Raw genomic sequence first — 16,112 nt, 5'->3', positions numbered from 1 at the left:
TTACAAAATAAAATGATAAAATGCAAGTTTAAGAAACTTACATAATTTGTTGTTGTTTAACCAGTTGGTTACAAAATAATCCAAAAACACAGTTTCTTCTTTGAATTCATCAAAGAAACTTTGAATTTCATATTGCACAGATGCATCATCTTCACATGAATGCATGATTAATCCTAGAGCACGGAAGATACAAACTTTATTTTCCTTTCCCCTGACTTTGGTTCCAACATTTTTCAACCACACTCTACGGACATGCCATACACACAATAATAGTGTACAATTTGTGCAAGTACTGAAATAATATAACATTATAAGAGAATATCCTTGAACATTATTGCTTTTTATCTCTTCTAAAAAGAAAAAACTAGTTCACCTTAATGCCTCGATTTCCGCTGCTGCATCATCTGTGATGACAGCTCGGACATGCCAATCTGGGTTTTCCTTTTTCCCATTTTCAAATAATTGTGACATCCATTTACAAATATCAGGAGTACCATTCCGTGATGATATTACCCATGCCACTGGAATCCCATTGTGATGATCATCAAAAGCCATTATGGTGTACAGTTTATACTGCATTACAATAAGAAAACAATATTATAAGCATATAAGAGGACGACATTGAAATAAAACAGGAAAAATGAAGTTTTGGTAAATATGTTTACCCCATATTTGTTAGTGCTAAAAGTGGAGTCCATTGATAACATGTTGTTGTGTGAGTATTTCACCATCATTGAAAACATCTACTTAGTTTGTATGCCTATAATGAAAGGGATGTTTTTAACAACAGCTTGTTGTTGGTAGAAGAAAAAGTTCTTCTGGGCACTCACTAACCCAACAATCCACACTCATTGGATCACTTTCATGCTTCACATACTCTAGCCGATTGATATTATTGTACATGTTTGACACATCCTTTCTTGTCATGAAATAATCTCGAGGTGCCCCTGTGAACAACTCACCAGATCCATACCTTAAATCAAAGATAAATTTTTCCCAGATCATCGTAGCATTAGAACCATCACGAACCAAATCTTCAACAATAGTTCATATATGCTCTGTTAAATGCAGTGCAAAATTGAACTTCTTGGGCATGTCATTCGCCTCATTTCCATGACAAACCACATTTTTATCAGCAATATGTCTGCATGCTGTATATATTAGAATGGCATCATTTGGTCTAAGAGCAAGTCGTCGCATAATAAAGTGACACTGACAACCAACTTTGATGTTGTGACGTGGAAGACGTTTCTTAGTTGAGGATCCAGATTCAGCTGCATTGCTGGATTGTACATGATTTGGACCATAGTCACACCAATATCTGTGATCAAGAATTTACCAAAAATTAGATAAAATATGTATGCATGTTTGACATAGTGAACTTAAAATCAAAATATATATATATATATATATATATATATATAGATAGATAGATAGATAGATAGATAGAGATTCACACAACATATTCTAGATATGTTGAAGAATTTGTCCTCTTGATATCCTTCACATCTTTAATTCGTCGAGTTTTAGCAACAAATTGAGTAGGTGCACTTTCCCTCATTTTCTCTCCACTTATAAAATCCTCAAGTCGACAATATGGAATAATCGTGACTTGGTCTCCTACTACTTCTGTCCATGTCAAATCTTCCGCTGAAAACTCTATCATTCCTTCTGGGTCCTCAACCTCCAACTCATTGATCAAGTCCCACTTCTTCATTCTTCAAATCCCTATACAAATGAGGGAACACGAATATTGACTAAACATATGAGCAACAGTTCATACTATAAATATTGAACACCACTTGAAATGCAATTTTTTGTAGTGTGTACAATTTACACTCAAGACCCCACCAGATATAAACACATTTAGAGCATAATTCCCTATCTCCCCTTCAATATTTCCTACCCATGCACAAAACAGTATTATAGACTTTCAAATGCTTCATCTTGGTATAATCAATACATTGCTGAAAGAAACATAATAACATACAAAATCTGTTGCAAAGAAAAAACTGTTATACAACTTTAATCAGTTTGTTCCGCTTTGTTATGCTCAGATGAAGTCCAAAACAATTACATGACAAAGTGTCCATATGATATGCATGTTATTTTTTTAGAAGCTTATGATTGAATATCCTAGGGGAGATTACTCTTTAACTGGCATTGCATTCAAGGGCTGCATACAGGGGCTTAATACCAGAGGTATTGGACTTGCAACTAGTTTCAGATATCAATCCAACTTGACCAGGAGTTTGAACATGAGTTCCCTTCCTGTTAAACTCTAGTGCCTTGTTGTGGATAAAAAAAAAAAGGGTTTATGGGTTTGATGCTATAACCGGCCATAATAGGCTACAGGGACCTTTTCAGAGACAGTAACTCTTTCAATGGCATTCCATTCAAGGGCAGCATACTAGAGGTCTGAGACTTTTATCTAGTTTCTCACCTCGATCAAAGTTTACCATGAGTTTGAACTTAATATCCCTCATGTTAAACTCTAGTGTCTTCGTTGCGGATAAAAGAAAAAGGGTTTAGAGGTTTGATGTTTTGATTAGCCCTCATATATTATATGTATTAGAAGATTGACTTAGTAGTGCATCAGAAATATTATTTATAGCTTATTATAAGCTCAAAGTGAAAAGTCTATCTTCTTCTTAATCTACAGTGAAAATGCTAATTTATTTGAAGTTTGATATTGGCTTCCTTTTAAGGCAATTTTTAGCCTTTCCTAATCTGATTAGCAAAGATGGTGCAAATGCTCTGTAGTTGGTGCTGTGAGTTCTAAAGGTGATAAAGGAAGGATGCTTATTGTCTAGCCTCTTACTAAATTGCAGTCTTAGCATGGTAATTATTTGACCTGTAGATATCTAATGGCATTTGTCCTCTATAGTTTATGTAACTTTTTGGTCATTTTTATTTCTTGGTGCCAAGTATTTTTCTGGCACTGGCCAGTTGTTTCATTTTGCCATCTATCTTTTGCAACAAGAAATTGAAGATCTTGTTGTGTAAAATTCTAAACTTGAGTTTTCCAAGCCTTAGAAAAACAAGTATATATGTTTTGTTTAATTGCATTGGATAATTGTTCTGGTTATTACTTGTACACTTTCTATCAGATAAGAAGTTGTATGTTGGGTCTATGTGATTACAGGCTATGGGAGCTGCACATATGCTTCAGGGTCGAGGTATGTATCGGATAAACTTGAAAACCTGTTCACAACCCTTTATTTCTTCTTTTTCTTTTTCTCATGTATTGGGTTGCACAACCCTCAGTTTGAAGTATTGATGTTTACTGATACCTTGGGTGTGAGTGATTTGCAACACTATCAGCACTCCTCCTCCTGCAACAATTATTACTGCACCACCTCCTCCAGCCACAGTTGGTATTAGTGCTGCTCCACCTCCTCCAGCCACGATTGGTATTGGTGCTGCTCCACATACCCCAACTCTACTAGACAATGCTCTGACCTGGATTGGATTGGATTGGTTTGGGAGAGTAGAATAGTTGTTATTATTTTTATTTCAGGTAATTCTAGGGTTTTAACACACTATTGAAATTTCAATCAAGAAAAAGACCATTGGCATTTCAATCAAGAGAGAGAGAGCATATGTTGAAGAAGAAAATGCGATGAGAAGATTATGTTCTTATGTTTTATTTCGGTGGGAAGTGTAAGTTTGCTTTTTCATATAATATTTTTTTCTTTGCCCATAATTTAATCTTTAGAAAGCATTTTCAGCATTGATAGTTGGTTTCATTCAGGGCTACGGTTGCATTCCTCTGATTTTCGTTCTTTCTTGCTTTGCAAAATTAATCTAACATAACCCAACTCTGCGAATAGCCTCCTGGATTGGTTTGGGAGAGTATAACAGTTTTTATTGGTTTGGGAGCGTATAACAGTTATTGTTATCCTTATCTCAGGGAATTGCAGGGTTTTAACGCAAAGGAAGAAAAAACATTGGCATTTCAATCGAGAAAGCCTAAGTTTACCTTTTCATTTTATTTTTCCATTTGCCCAGAATTTAATCCTTAAAAAGTTTTTCCCGCTTTGATAGTTGCCCTGATGGTGCTTTCTACAACTTCTGATAGATGTTAGATTCATTACATCATTGATTTTCTATCTTTTAATCTGTATCTTTCGACTAGTTGGCAGGTGAGTGACCCGGAGAAATGATCAACAATAAACTTAATCTTAGCTCTTTAATTCGGAATGTGAGAGCATGACTGTATTTTTACCTCCCGGTCGGGATTGCCTGCGAGGTGGGTGCAGATGTTGCGCAGACTGTTGCAGAGGATGCGTAGAGGGTGAGAGCTAACCAATGCAGAGGATGCAGTAAATGGTTGCAGTGGATGCGCAAAGTAGGCGCAGACGATTGCAGAGGATACGCAGAGCAGGTTCGAACCGGGAATGCAGTTTCGAAAATGAAAATGATATTTGGGCGCGAGGGGAGGTGGTTGTTTGAAAATGGGTCCTGGTGCCAGCGTGTGCATGGCGGGTCCCGCGTTCCCGGAAACGGTGGTTCGCTCTCGCCGGAAATCCGATGCATGGAGGATGACCCCCCTCGACATCCATCGACATCCATGATATAGCGAGCCTGCCATACGGGCATTTAATGCCCTATGGCAGGCTGGTTAGCTCTTGCCCATAATAAGCGGCTACTGACACTAAAAAGAAATGGTATATCCACACTTCAATGATACAACCACCGCATTTCTGCCGCTTGTAACTTTTTGAATGTTTTAAAATTTCATAAACTTGCTCTACAGCATTCCTCATCCGGCATGTAACTTTTGGAATTTTTAAAAATTTCATCAACTTGCTCTGCTCTGGGCCTCTTCCTCCCGCGTCTAACCTTTTATTTTTTTAAATTTGGTGAACCTGCTCTGCGCTTTCTTTGGCATCCCTATTAGCATAGTTATCTTAATGGCCAACAGATCTCAAGAGATGGAGAACTTTTCATTTATGCAATTCCTCCCCATTTACATGAAAAGGTGGTGCTAGTAACTAGCTCTGGATGGTATTTAACTCCCCCACAATATGCTTGGGCAACTAATATATGAATCAGGAGATTTATCCCACAGGGAGTATGGTATTTCATATTGGATATTTCAGGCTCAAAACGAATAGTTGCGTCATGGTTTGCTTCCTCTTCCATCGAAGGATGAAATTCGTAAAACAAAATTTGTTCAGAGAATCGTTTCATTAAAGTAGGAGATTTTCTTATCAATATTGCATTATTAGATTTCAAACTATTTTTTCATGATGATTTCATAATAAAGCGTACTTCATTGATTTTCTCTATTTGTTGCTTGCGAGGCGCAACTATTTAAGTGGGTAGCACTTAAAGAGTAAAAGAGTTGAAGATTTTTTGGATTGGTTGTGCGAATGAGGTCTTGGAAGCATAGCATTTGTATGAATTAATGAATTGCAGATTCCAATGTGTTGCAGGGTTTAGTTTTCTTAAATTGATACACGTTTATGTGTTCTGCAGGTGCTCAAAAAGAGAAGATTGGAAAGGCGGTGATGTGCTCATGTTGTTTTGGTGTTTAGACTGATACATGTATGTGTTTGGAGTAAGGGCCATCTTTTTTGGATGATCTAAGGAGCCAAAATGCCAAGTTTAATAAGAAATATTTTTCAGATGATCTAAGGAGCCAAAATGTCAGGTTTAATAAGAAATCTTCTGGTGAGATTATTTTAGAGAGCATGAGCCTTGACAGTCTCTAGATTTGGAAGTGCTATGCTCCATCTTAGACACAAATTCTGTAATTTCATAACAACATGTGGTAATGGTTCTATGGAAATAATCGAAATTTTCTTTATCTGCGTTATAGATTTTTTACTTACTCTTTTCCAAGAATTAATGAATTAATAGCTTTTTCCATTTAAATATCAAGTTAATATTTGAGACAGGATATTTTGGCTTTTTCACATCATACCATTAAAGTTTATCTCAATGGTTACTTAATAATATTTTTATATCATAATCCTCTGCTAAAAATTCGTGAAGGATGTGTTTAGTTATACATTTAAGACATAGTAAAATATATTTATAAATGAAAATATTTTTTCCATCATCATTCTTGGTCGAGAATCAATGAGGAATGTGGGATGTGGGCAATTGTAACTTTGAACATATTATTCAAAATAAAATCGTAAAATATAATTAATATCTAAAAATGCTTATAACATAAATAAATAAATATATATAAATAAATATAAATATATATATATATATATATATATATATATATATATATATATATATATAAAATAAGGATATGTTTCTAATATTTAAATATTTAAATAAAAATAAAAATAAAAATATTCTTATTACATTAAAAATTAACAATAAAATAATAATAATAATAATAATATTTTATTATTATTTAAATATGATTTACTCTATTTTAATTTGTTATATCATGTGGAGTTATTTTAATTATTTTTCAATTTCACACCATTTAAAAATAATAACTAATGTGAAATGAAAACAATTGTTGTTTACATAAGTTTACTTTTCTAATATTTATTTAATATATAGTAATATATTTTATAAATATTAGTATGTTGTTGTATCTTTAACTCAAACATCTATCAATTGTTATTTAATTATTATTTTTTAAATATTTATGTTTGTTATTAGCGTGTTTAAAAAATATAATAAAAAATTATTTTTTATTAATGATATATAAATGAAAAAGTAATGGGATATGATATTAAGATATTTATTGTATTAAGATGAAGATTTCAAGTTTAAATCTTTTAATTTAAAATAGTTAAATATTTTGTATATATAAGTTTAAAAAAATTAACAATAACAATAATAATATAATTATATTTAAGTTAAAATATTTGTCAAATTTTACATAGCAATTTTAATAATTTTATACTTTTACCTTTGTAACTTAATTTTAAAATATAAAATATTGGGCATTAATTCATCAAATTTTTGAAATATAAAAGTTAATTCAAGTTATTTTAAAAGAAAAAGGGGAAAAAAATTAACCATAATATGATTTTAATATATTTTAAAATTATTTATTTATTTGATAGTACTTTTTCATTAAAATATAATGACTATTTTTTACTTTTAAATTCAGGAAAATATTCAATCTTTATACACATTTAAGAATTTTCTAAGATTTGAGTATGATTGTTAATATTCACAAAATGAAAATCATGAAAATTAAATTAAAAAAATCATTTATAATATTTAGGTATATAACAACCAACAATATTTTGAGGAATTTCAAATCTATTTTGGAATTCATAACAGAAGTTCAACTAGACTTATGGCATGGGGAATAAGATTATTAGAATTTGGAAAATTTATTATGGATATCGAGGAAGTTTTGAGAAACGATATGGCCGATTAAAAAAAAAAACCAAATTAAAGGAAACAATTTATTTTACTCTCTTTATGGAAGCAAAGCATTTCCTCATTGAGAGCATGACTATTAAAAGGTAAAACAACATGGACAAAAAGAGGCTTTCTAAAATAGCCTCAAAGTCTAGCCACAACCACTTTTGAATCAAGTGGGATGGTTTAAGGAGGCATTATCTTGGTTAGACCATGGAGGTGTAAAGGAAGAGATCATTTTGCACATTTAAAAATAATATTAGAAATTATGGTGCCATGAGGAGTTAGAGAAATTCATATTGTTAAAATTAAAAACAAATTTTCATGAGCTTAGTTCTCAAAACCTTTGAGTAAATCCAAATTTGAAAAAAAAATTCATGCTTTTAACCTTTTTAAGGTTTTAATTATGCAAAACTAAGGTGACGTTGAAATGTTTTTCGTGATGTATTTCAAGAATAGAAACAAAATTGTAAATAATTTCAAGTAATATTTTACTTTGATTAAATTTAAACTTCAAAATAATTGTTGTACTTTCAATTTTTTTACCTTTTAATTCAACCAACACAATAACAATCTTGAAACACTTTTGCTTAAAGTTTTTGAAGCATAGAAACAAAATTCTAAATAATTTCAAGTAAAAATTTACCTTCTTAAAGTTCCATAAACCATTTTTTGTCTTAATCATACTTTCCATCATATATATATTAGATTCATCTTTACTTGGATCTATCAAACAATGTGAAGAATATACCTTTTTAATCGAGAATCATTTAATTTTATGTTGCTTATTAAGAAATTTATCTAGCCTCAATACTTAATAGATTCTTAGTTAAATAGATTTAGGGTAATCTTTAATTATTTTAAATATTGTTACATATATTTTTAAAACAATGGGAAAACCTATCAGAACTCAATTGTCAAACCAACAATGGGGGCAACCATTATTGTCTATTATCCACAAATGCAAGTTGGCTCATCATTGTTATTCAAGGAAAAGCTTGTCACTTGTATCAGTAAGGGGTCATGGTTTCACTCCTTCCAAATGCCAAATATAACTTTTTTATGAAGAAATTATTATTATTATTATTTTGATTTCTCTCTACATTTTCTTCTGGTAGGTAAGCACCCACGGGGAATTTGAACCAGTGACCTATCGCAAGGAGTGCCTTAATAGTGCACCCATTCACCGTCAATCCAAAGCCCCATGATCGATTTCTCTCTACATTCAAAATATATCATTTATATTATAAATTAAAAAAAAATACAATTTTTCTTTTAGCACTAAATTTTAATACAAATATGATTTTCCATTTATATAAATTTTGAATTAATGTTATGAAACATAACTTTTCACATACTTTTCTCATATATATATATAAATAAATTTTTCCTTAATACAAATATGATTTTCCATTTATATAATTTTTTAATTAATGTTATGAAACATAACTTTTCACATATATTTCATAATTAAATTGATAATAATTATAATTATTGTTGATTAAAATTAAAATTGGTGCATTTGATTTTAAACAAGTAAAACTTACTTAGATTACCATAACATTTTAAATATTGAGAGGGTCTGTGGCATAATAGATATTTTAAATTGATTTCTAATATGGGTGTATGTAGGGAATTTTAAGAGGAAATGTCTTTCACCTCCAACCCTCTTAGTGACACAAAGATAAGAGGTTCTTGGATCACATGGTGTTTTCATAATTTTCCAATGCCCAATTTTTGTATGTAGCTCATTAGAGTTCGTTCATATTTTAGTAGTGCTGATTTTCCTCTTTGTGTTCATGAGTACTAAAAGACACTTTTAATATTTTAGATTATAGTTGACCACCTCTTTGTAGTATATTTTAAGTTTTTCTCCTTTTGTAACTCTTCATTCTATTTAAATTTATATGTAATAATATTATTAATATCTCTTGTATCTTGTATGATGACATTTTCCTCAATCCCCATTGATTAAACCAAGACTAGATGTATTGATGCCATCCTCACGTTAGCCATCAATGGTTATTCGAAAGTGATTTTAAGAAGCCTCTTGTCACGCATTTTGTTTATTTTATTCTTCTACATTAAGTACCTAACCATGGTCATGCACTTAGTAGGGGAGAAGCTCATTTTTATGAGGTGGGTAGGATAAGGTGTATTGCTTTTAATATTAAGATTATAATTTATAATCCCACACATAGCTCATATGTATTGGATGCAGTGGGAGACTCACAGGGAGTACAATAGCCTTCCCTATCTACTTCCAACAAATTTTTTGGGTAATTTTTTGCATTCATTTTTAATGGTTTTCAACACATGGTTTTGGCTTTTAGAATTTTTGTAATGCATAATGTTTCATCCCATTGTTTTGCAATTACAATTAAGGAACTACAATTTTATTTTAATATAGGATTAATAGATTGGGGGTTTATGGATGTTGTGAAATATACACACCACAGAAATCTAAAATCTATTGACATACATATTGCATAGTAACATTGTATATAAATAACACATCGAAAAACTTTAAGTATCTCTTTTTTGTTTATGGATTTCCATGGTAAAATCTCAGTGTTAAATGTAACATCTCAGCTATACACAACATTATTAGTTTCTAGGATCTAAAGGTTATAACCCTTCAAACCATCTTTATATCCAATAGAGCTACACTTCTCACCTTTATTATTAAGCTTATTCCTATTTTTATTTGGAATGTATACATAAGAATCATAGCCAAATACCTTGTGTTGTTTAAGGGCTGGTTTCTTTCCAATTCATATATCACATGGATTTTTTTCATCCAATGTCGGTGAGATTGATCAACTTACTAGATAACATGCAATATCCATTGCCTCTACCCAAAATTCTTCTCCCAATGCTCATTTTTTCGATCAATGTCCTATTCATCCTTTCTACAACTCCATTCTGTTGAGGTGTGTATGGAGTAGCTTTCTTCTTTTGTACATTGCACTTATTATATAATTCCTCATTGATCCTTCAAAATAATCTTCAAGTATCATTCCTCAACAACTCAATTATCTTCTTTGTCTGATTATACACAAAAGCCTCAAACTCTTTAAATTTGTCAAATAGTTTATATTTCTTCCTAATGAAATGAATCCCTATATTTCTAAAAAAATCATCTACAAATGAGATACAATATATAGATTTACTCAATGATGGAACTGAAATAGGTCCAAACATGTCATTTTATACAAACTATAATATTATTTTTCCCTCATAGCACCACATTATAATTTTACATGATTAAACATCCCATATAGTGTTGTTAACATAAATCAAAATGCAGAGAGCATTTAGGCATATATTTAACCATACCTTTACCATTGAGTACTCAAGGGGCTTTCTCTATGATATTTCCTAGTTTTTCCTTCTACAAATTCACTGTTAGGAACAATGGAACTGTTGCACCAATCACTAATAACGTTTCCTAGCGTCTCATATAGAGTTCCAATCTAAACTTTCCTCACCCACAACATTTCTCCTTGAACCATCCTATAGGTTTCCTTTTCAAACCCCATTTTTACACCTACATCATTCATCTTGCTTACATAAATCAAATTCTTGATTAATTATGGGTTGTGAAAAATACTAAGGAGTGTTCTAATCCCTCCATACATGAGATTCAACTTGACCTTTCTACGCCTTATGATTTTGGTTGTTTAGTAATATCCTAGGAAAACATCACAACCGTCATACTTTTTATTGCCCCAAAATCACTCCCTATGAATAGTCACATGAAAAGATGCACCTAAGTTGACTAGCCATGTCTTATGATTTACATGTGTGGTTTAAGAAGCCAAGTACACATCCGCTACTTCATCTAAAGATGTTTTTACTTTTATAGGAGTATCATCAGTGCCCTTCCCTTTCTAAACAATTTTGGATCTACAATGTTTCTTGTAATGCCCTCTTTTCCACATGTCTAACACACATCTATGAATTTCCCAATAGAGATAGGTCTTCCTCTAGATTTCGATCTCGTACTTAAGGAATTATTTTTATTCATATCCTTGGAGTGTCCTCTTCTATATAAAGCATATGCATTCTAACTTTTTATGTTTTTCCATTTCACCTTTTCAAATATGAAGGATGAGACTATTTCATCAAAGTTTAAAATAGTTTCATTACTAACTATGACAACAACCAACTAGTCTAGTAAAGAACACAACAAATATATACACTTATTTTTATTTAAAATATTAATATCAATAGATAATAGTTGTCTTATTACAATATTTAAGATGTTCAAATGGTCTATCATTAAGTCTTCATCCTTCATTCTCAGGGCATACAATGTATTTTGTGAGAAAAAATTGTTCAATAAGAACATAAACTAATGCAAAGCCCCTAACTTATTCCACAATTCCTTCATTGTAGCTTCTCCTAAAAAAATTAGTTAATACTTAATTTGGGAGACATAACTACATTGTGTTCTTCACCCTTTGATCCAACTTAGTCCAGTGTTTCATCGACATCCCCATCAATGTAGTATCCAAACATCCATTGATCTCTATCGAGGTATCTTCCATATTCCACTGTCTATTATATTAACTTTGAGGTATAAAATGGACTTCCTAAAGAATATAATAAAATAATAGTAAATATTATAAAATAGGAGTTATGTGTTTTTAAAGGAAGACATAATTTTTTCTGTGTGGTATTTTTGTCTTATTTTCTTATACATTTACTCAAATTTCAAGTGTTGGAACTATTTGGATGTATAATTAAATTATGCATCCAATGGATGCCCATTGTATATAATTTTGAGTAGATCCATATAGATTTTTTTTTTTTGTAAGCTAATAGTTTGTATTATAAAAAAATCATAATTACATTGTTGTAACAACTATAACACATGGACTCTGATATCAGATTGAATTCAAGCTGACTAGAGCGAAGGCTGAACGGTTAAAAAAATACACGCGAAGCTATGGTTTATAGAGGAAGATCAGTGTTGGCCACCATGGAGGGGTGAGAGGGGGGGAGCTCTACTCCCTCCTACAGGCAGGTAGTCTCCAATTGCTTCAAGAAATTACTGGAAGCTAAAACTAGGAGTTCAGGAAAAGGGAAACAGGAAAACAGAAACGCACAGGGGAAGGAAGATAAGCAGGAAGAAGTCAGAAAAGAGAAGTGAATAGAGGGAGACAGTCAGAAAGCTGAGCATAGAAGTTAGATAGGACCATGTAAACCTAGGGCGACCATCACACCCCGAGTGGTGTTAAGTGATCCAGCACTACAGGCGCATAGGGAGCACATGGAGAATTATGCAGTGATATGTAAATTCATGGGGTTATGGCCTATGGATAAAGCTTTAAATGCATGGATAAAGAATCATTGAAAACCTAAGGGAGACATAGATCTGCACCTTGGATCCAAGGGTTTATTCATAGTCGTTTTTACAAACCTAGAAGATAAACACAAGGTGTTTGAAGGAGGACCATACTTCTATGCTGCTACAGGCCTCTATATGAGGCCATGGATGATGAATTTTGTCCTAGAATGAGAGACATTTTCTTTGGTTCCAGTATGGGTAAGACTCTATTCCCTACCTCTGGAATATTGGTAGCCAAAATAATTAAAAGCCATAGGAAATAAACTAGGGAATTTTTTGAAAATATCAGAGGCCACACTACGAGGAAAATACACCTCCTTTGCTCGTATATGTGTAGAAATGGACCTTTCTAGAGCTCTACTGGATGATATAATTATAGAAGTATATGATGAAGAATGGGTGCAAGCGGTGGACTACGAGCATGTTCATTTCTGATGCCGCAAATTCCATGAACACGGGCACCTCTTCAGAGACTGCCTTTTAAACAAAATCAAGAGCAGTATAAAAGCCACCTTAGGGAAAGAAATGAAAAGTTTCACCAAAGTGGGAGGTAGAGGTAGAGGAGGGAGAAAGAACCAGAAGAAATTCAATGAGGAAAAGCAGGTTAGCCAGAATAGGTTCAAGATTTTAGAAGAGGAAGATGGGCATGATAAAGAAAACCAGGAACTGGAGGATAGCCATGCAGAGAAGGAAAAGGAGGACAACATGGAGGATAGACCTGAAAACAGGCAACACAAGGAGGATGTACTGAGCACTATGGAACTTGACGGGGACCAAGAGATGACCCCAAGCAAAGTGGGAATGGAGGATCATGAACTGCAGGATATTCTTGAAATGGAACACCTCGATCTGGAAAATTTCTTGGAGCAGAAACAAACCAAAGGAGTGGATTCGTTACCTCAAGAGGAGTTTAACAGTGTGCAACAACTATTCCTCTAGAGAACTTCAGCAAAAGGTGCGGGGGTCAAAAGAAATCACGATAGTCAGGACAACGGAGGGGTTAAAATGATGGAGGCAACAATGGGACAAGCTCCCAAGAACCCAGGTAGGAAAAGAGGAAGAAAAAAATAGAATGAGCCACTTATAGAGTGTGGGAAACTCGTGATCAACTTAGGTAAGATGAAGGACCTAACTAGTTATTCATTTACAAATATTTCTTAATGAAGCTCACAACATGGAATTTTAGGGGTTTAGGAAGCAAAAGGGAACAAAGAAATCTCAGCAATAGAATGAAAGAGGAAAAAACAGATGTGATATTTATCAAGGAAACAAAATGTTCAATAGACAAAATAAGATAAATACACAGCAAATGGTTGATTAGATATGAATATCTAGAAGTTAAAGAAGACAAAACAACAAGAGGAATTCTCACACTTTGGAACCCTCAGAAAATAGGAATCCTAGATGCTGAAGCATCCAGGAACTATCTATCAGTGGTCATCCAACCTTTGGGGGACAAGGAAGTTTATTTGATCACAAATGTTTATGGTCCACAAAAGCCTAAAGACGAACTTGGGCTTCTTACCTCACTGGAGGAATTAAGAGAAAGACATTCGGGTATCCCCTACATTCTGGGAGGGGACTTTAACATGATCAGGTCCCTATAGGAAAAAAAAAGGTGGAACTAGATCACTTGGCAGAGATTCCATAGCATTTCAAAATTTCATAAACAACATGAGGCTAGTAGATACAAAGATTAGTATGTTATCTTCACCTGGAATAATAAAAGGGGAGGAGAGTCTCAAGTGGCCTCAAAACTAGACAGATTTATTATCTCGGAGGACCTCATCCTTACGGGCATTGACTTGTCAACTATGATACTCCCTTTTGGTGGCTCGGATCACTGGCCTATTCAAATTGAAGCATCCTTTATAGGAACTCCAAGAAACAAACCTTTCAGGTTTGAAAACATTTGGCTTACCCATCCGGACTTCATCAACAATATTGAAAAATGGTGGACAGAGAATATGCAAGTTCAGGGCACTAAAATGTTCCTTCTGCAGCAGAGATTGAAATATATCAAACTTAAGCTTAAAGATTGGAATAAGAATGAGTTTGGAAACCTCTTTGAGGCAAAAAAAGTAGTTGAGTGGAAGCTATAGGAAATTAATCAGAACCTCATCACAGATGGCTTCAACGAGGAGAAAAAGGAACAAGTTGACTATCATCAACAGGAATGGGAAGGATTATGCAAGCAAGAGGAGATATTCTAGAAACAGAAATCGAGGGTACAATGGTTAAAAGAAGGAAAAATGAATACAAGGTTTTTTCACAAATCTACCATGGATCACAGGTCTCATAACAGGATTTCAAAAATCAAAGCTTCTCAAGGAAATAAACTTAATACCCACAAAGAAATAGAAGCCTCTCTAGTTAAACATTTCCAAGGCATAGCAAAGGAACCTCTCATAGACAGATCACAATTCATCAGTGACTTTACAAAGCACATTCCTAAGCTTGTGACAAGAGAAGACAATTATAATCTAAACAGGCCAGTGAATGAAGAGGAGGTCAACGAAGTCATCAATGAAATGCAAAATGGGAAAGTGCCAGGTCCAGATGGTTTCAATGTTGACTTCTTTAAAGCATGTTGGGAAATAGTCAAGCACGATATCCTTGATGTGGTGGAGGACTCAAGGAAAAACAAAATTGTTTTGAAGGCACTCAACACCTCTTTTATATCTTTATTTCCAAAGCAGGATAATGTTATGACACCAAACAGATTTATACTAATAGCATTATGCAATGTGGCGTACAAAATCATCTCCAAAATAATTGCAAATAGGCTTATGCCCCTTCTTCCAACTCTCGTGTTTGAGGAGAAAACTAAATATATGGAAGGCAGGCAAATTCTCAACAACATCATTCAAGCTCACGAGGTGCTTCGCTCACTTAACAGCAATAGGCAGGCAGGAATGATTATACAACTTAATCTAGAGAAGGCTTATGAGAAACTAAGTTGGGCATACATCAGGGAAGTACTAACTGGATAAGATGGGTAATGGACCTGGTAACCACCTCCAGTTTTTCAATCCTGTTAAATGGTTCACCATCCAAAACCTTTAAACCTTCCAGAGGACTCATACAAGGAGATCCACTCTCACCCTTCCTCTTTATTCTCATGATGGAAGGGCTAGGCAATGCTATCAAACTTGCCAAAGGAGAAGGCAAAATCCAGGGTCTCAAACTCACCTTGAATGGAGATGCTTTGACCCATCAACAATTTGTGGACGACACCATGCTACAGGGTACGCCCACGGTCAAGGAAGCTCTAGCCTACAAACAAATCCTAAGCGACTTTGCAAAGGCTGCGGGTATAGAGGTAAGCCTTACCAAGTTAAATATTTTCTTTTTTAATACTGAAATTGCTATTCAAAGAAGTATATCTAGAATTCTTGGC

The sequence above is a fragment of the Pinus tabuliformis genome, chromosome 1_2 (assembly GCF_031772625.1).
Source record: "Pinus tabuliformis cultivar Carrire ecotype Pingquan chromosome 1_2, CPIR1, whole genome shotgun sequence".
In the NCBI taxonomy this organism is placed as follows: Eukaryota; Viridiplantae; Streptophyta; class Pinopsida; order Pinales; family Pinaceae; genus Pinus; species Pinus tabuliformis.
The sequence above is the reverse complement of the archived record's forward strand: the minus strand, read 5'-3'. Positions refer to the sequence as shown.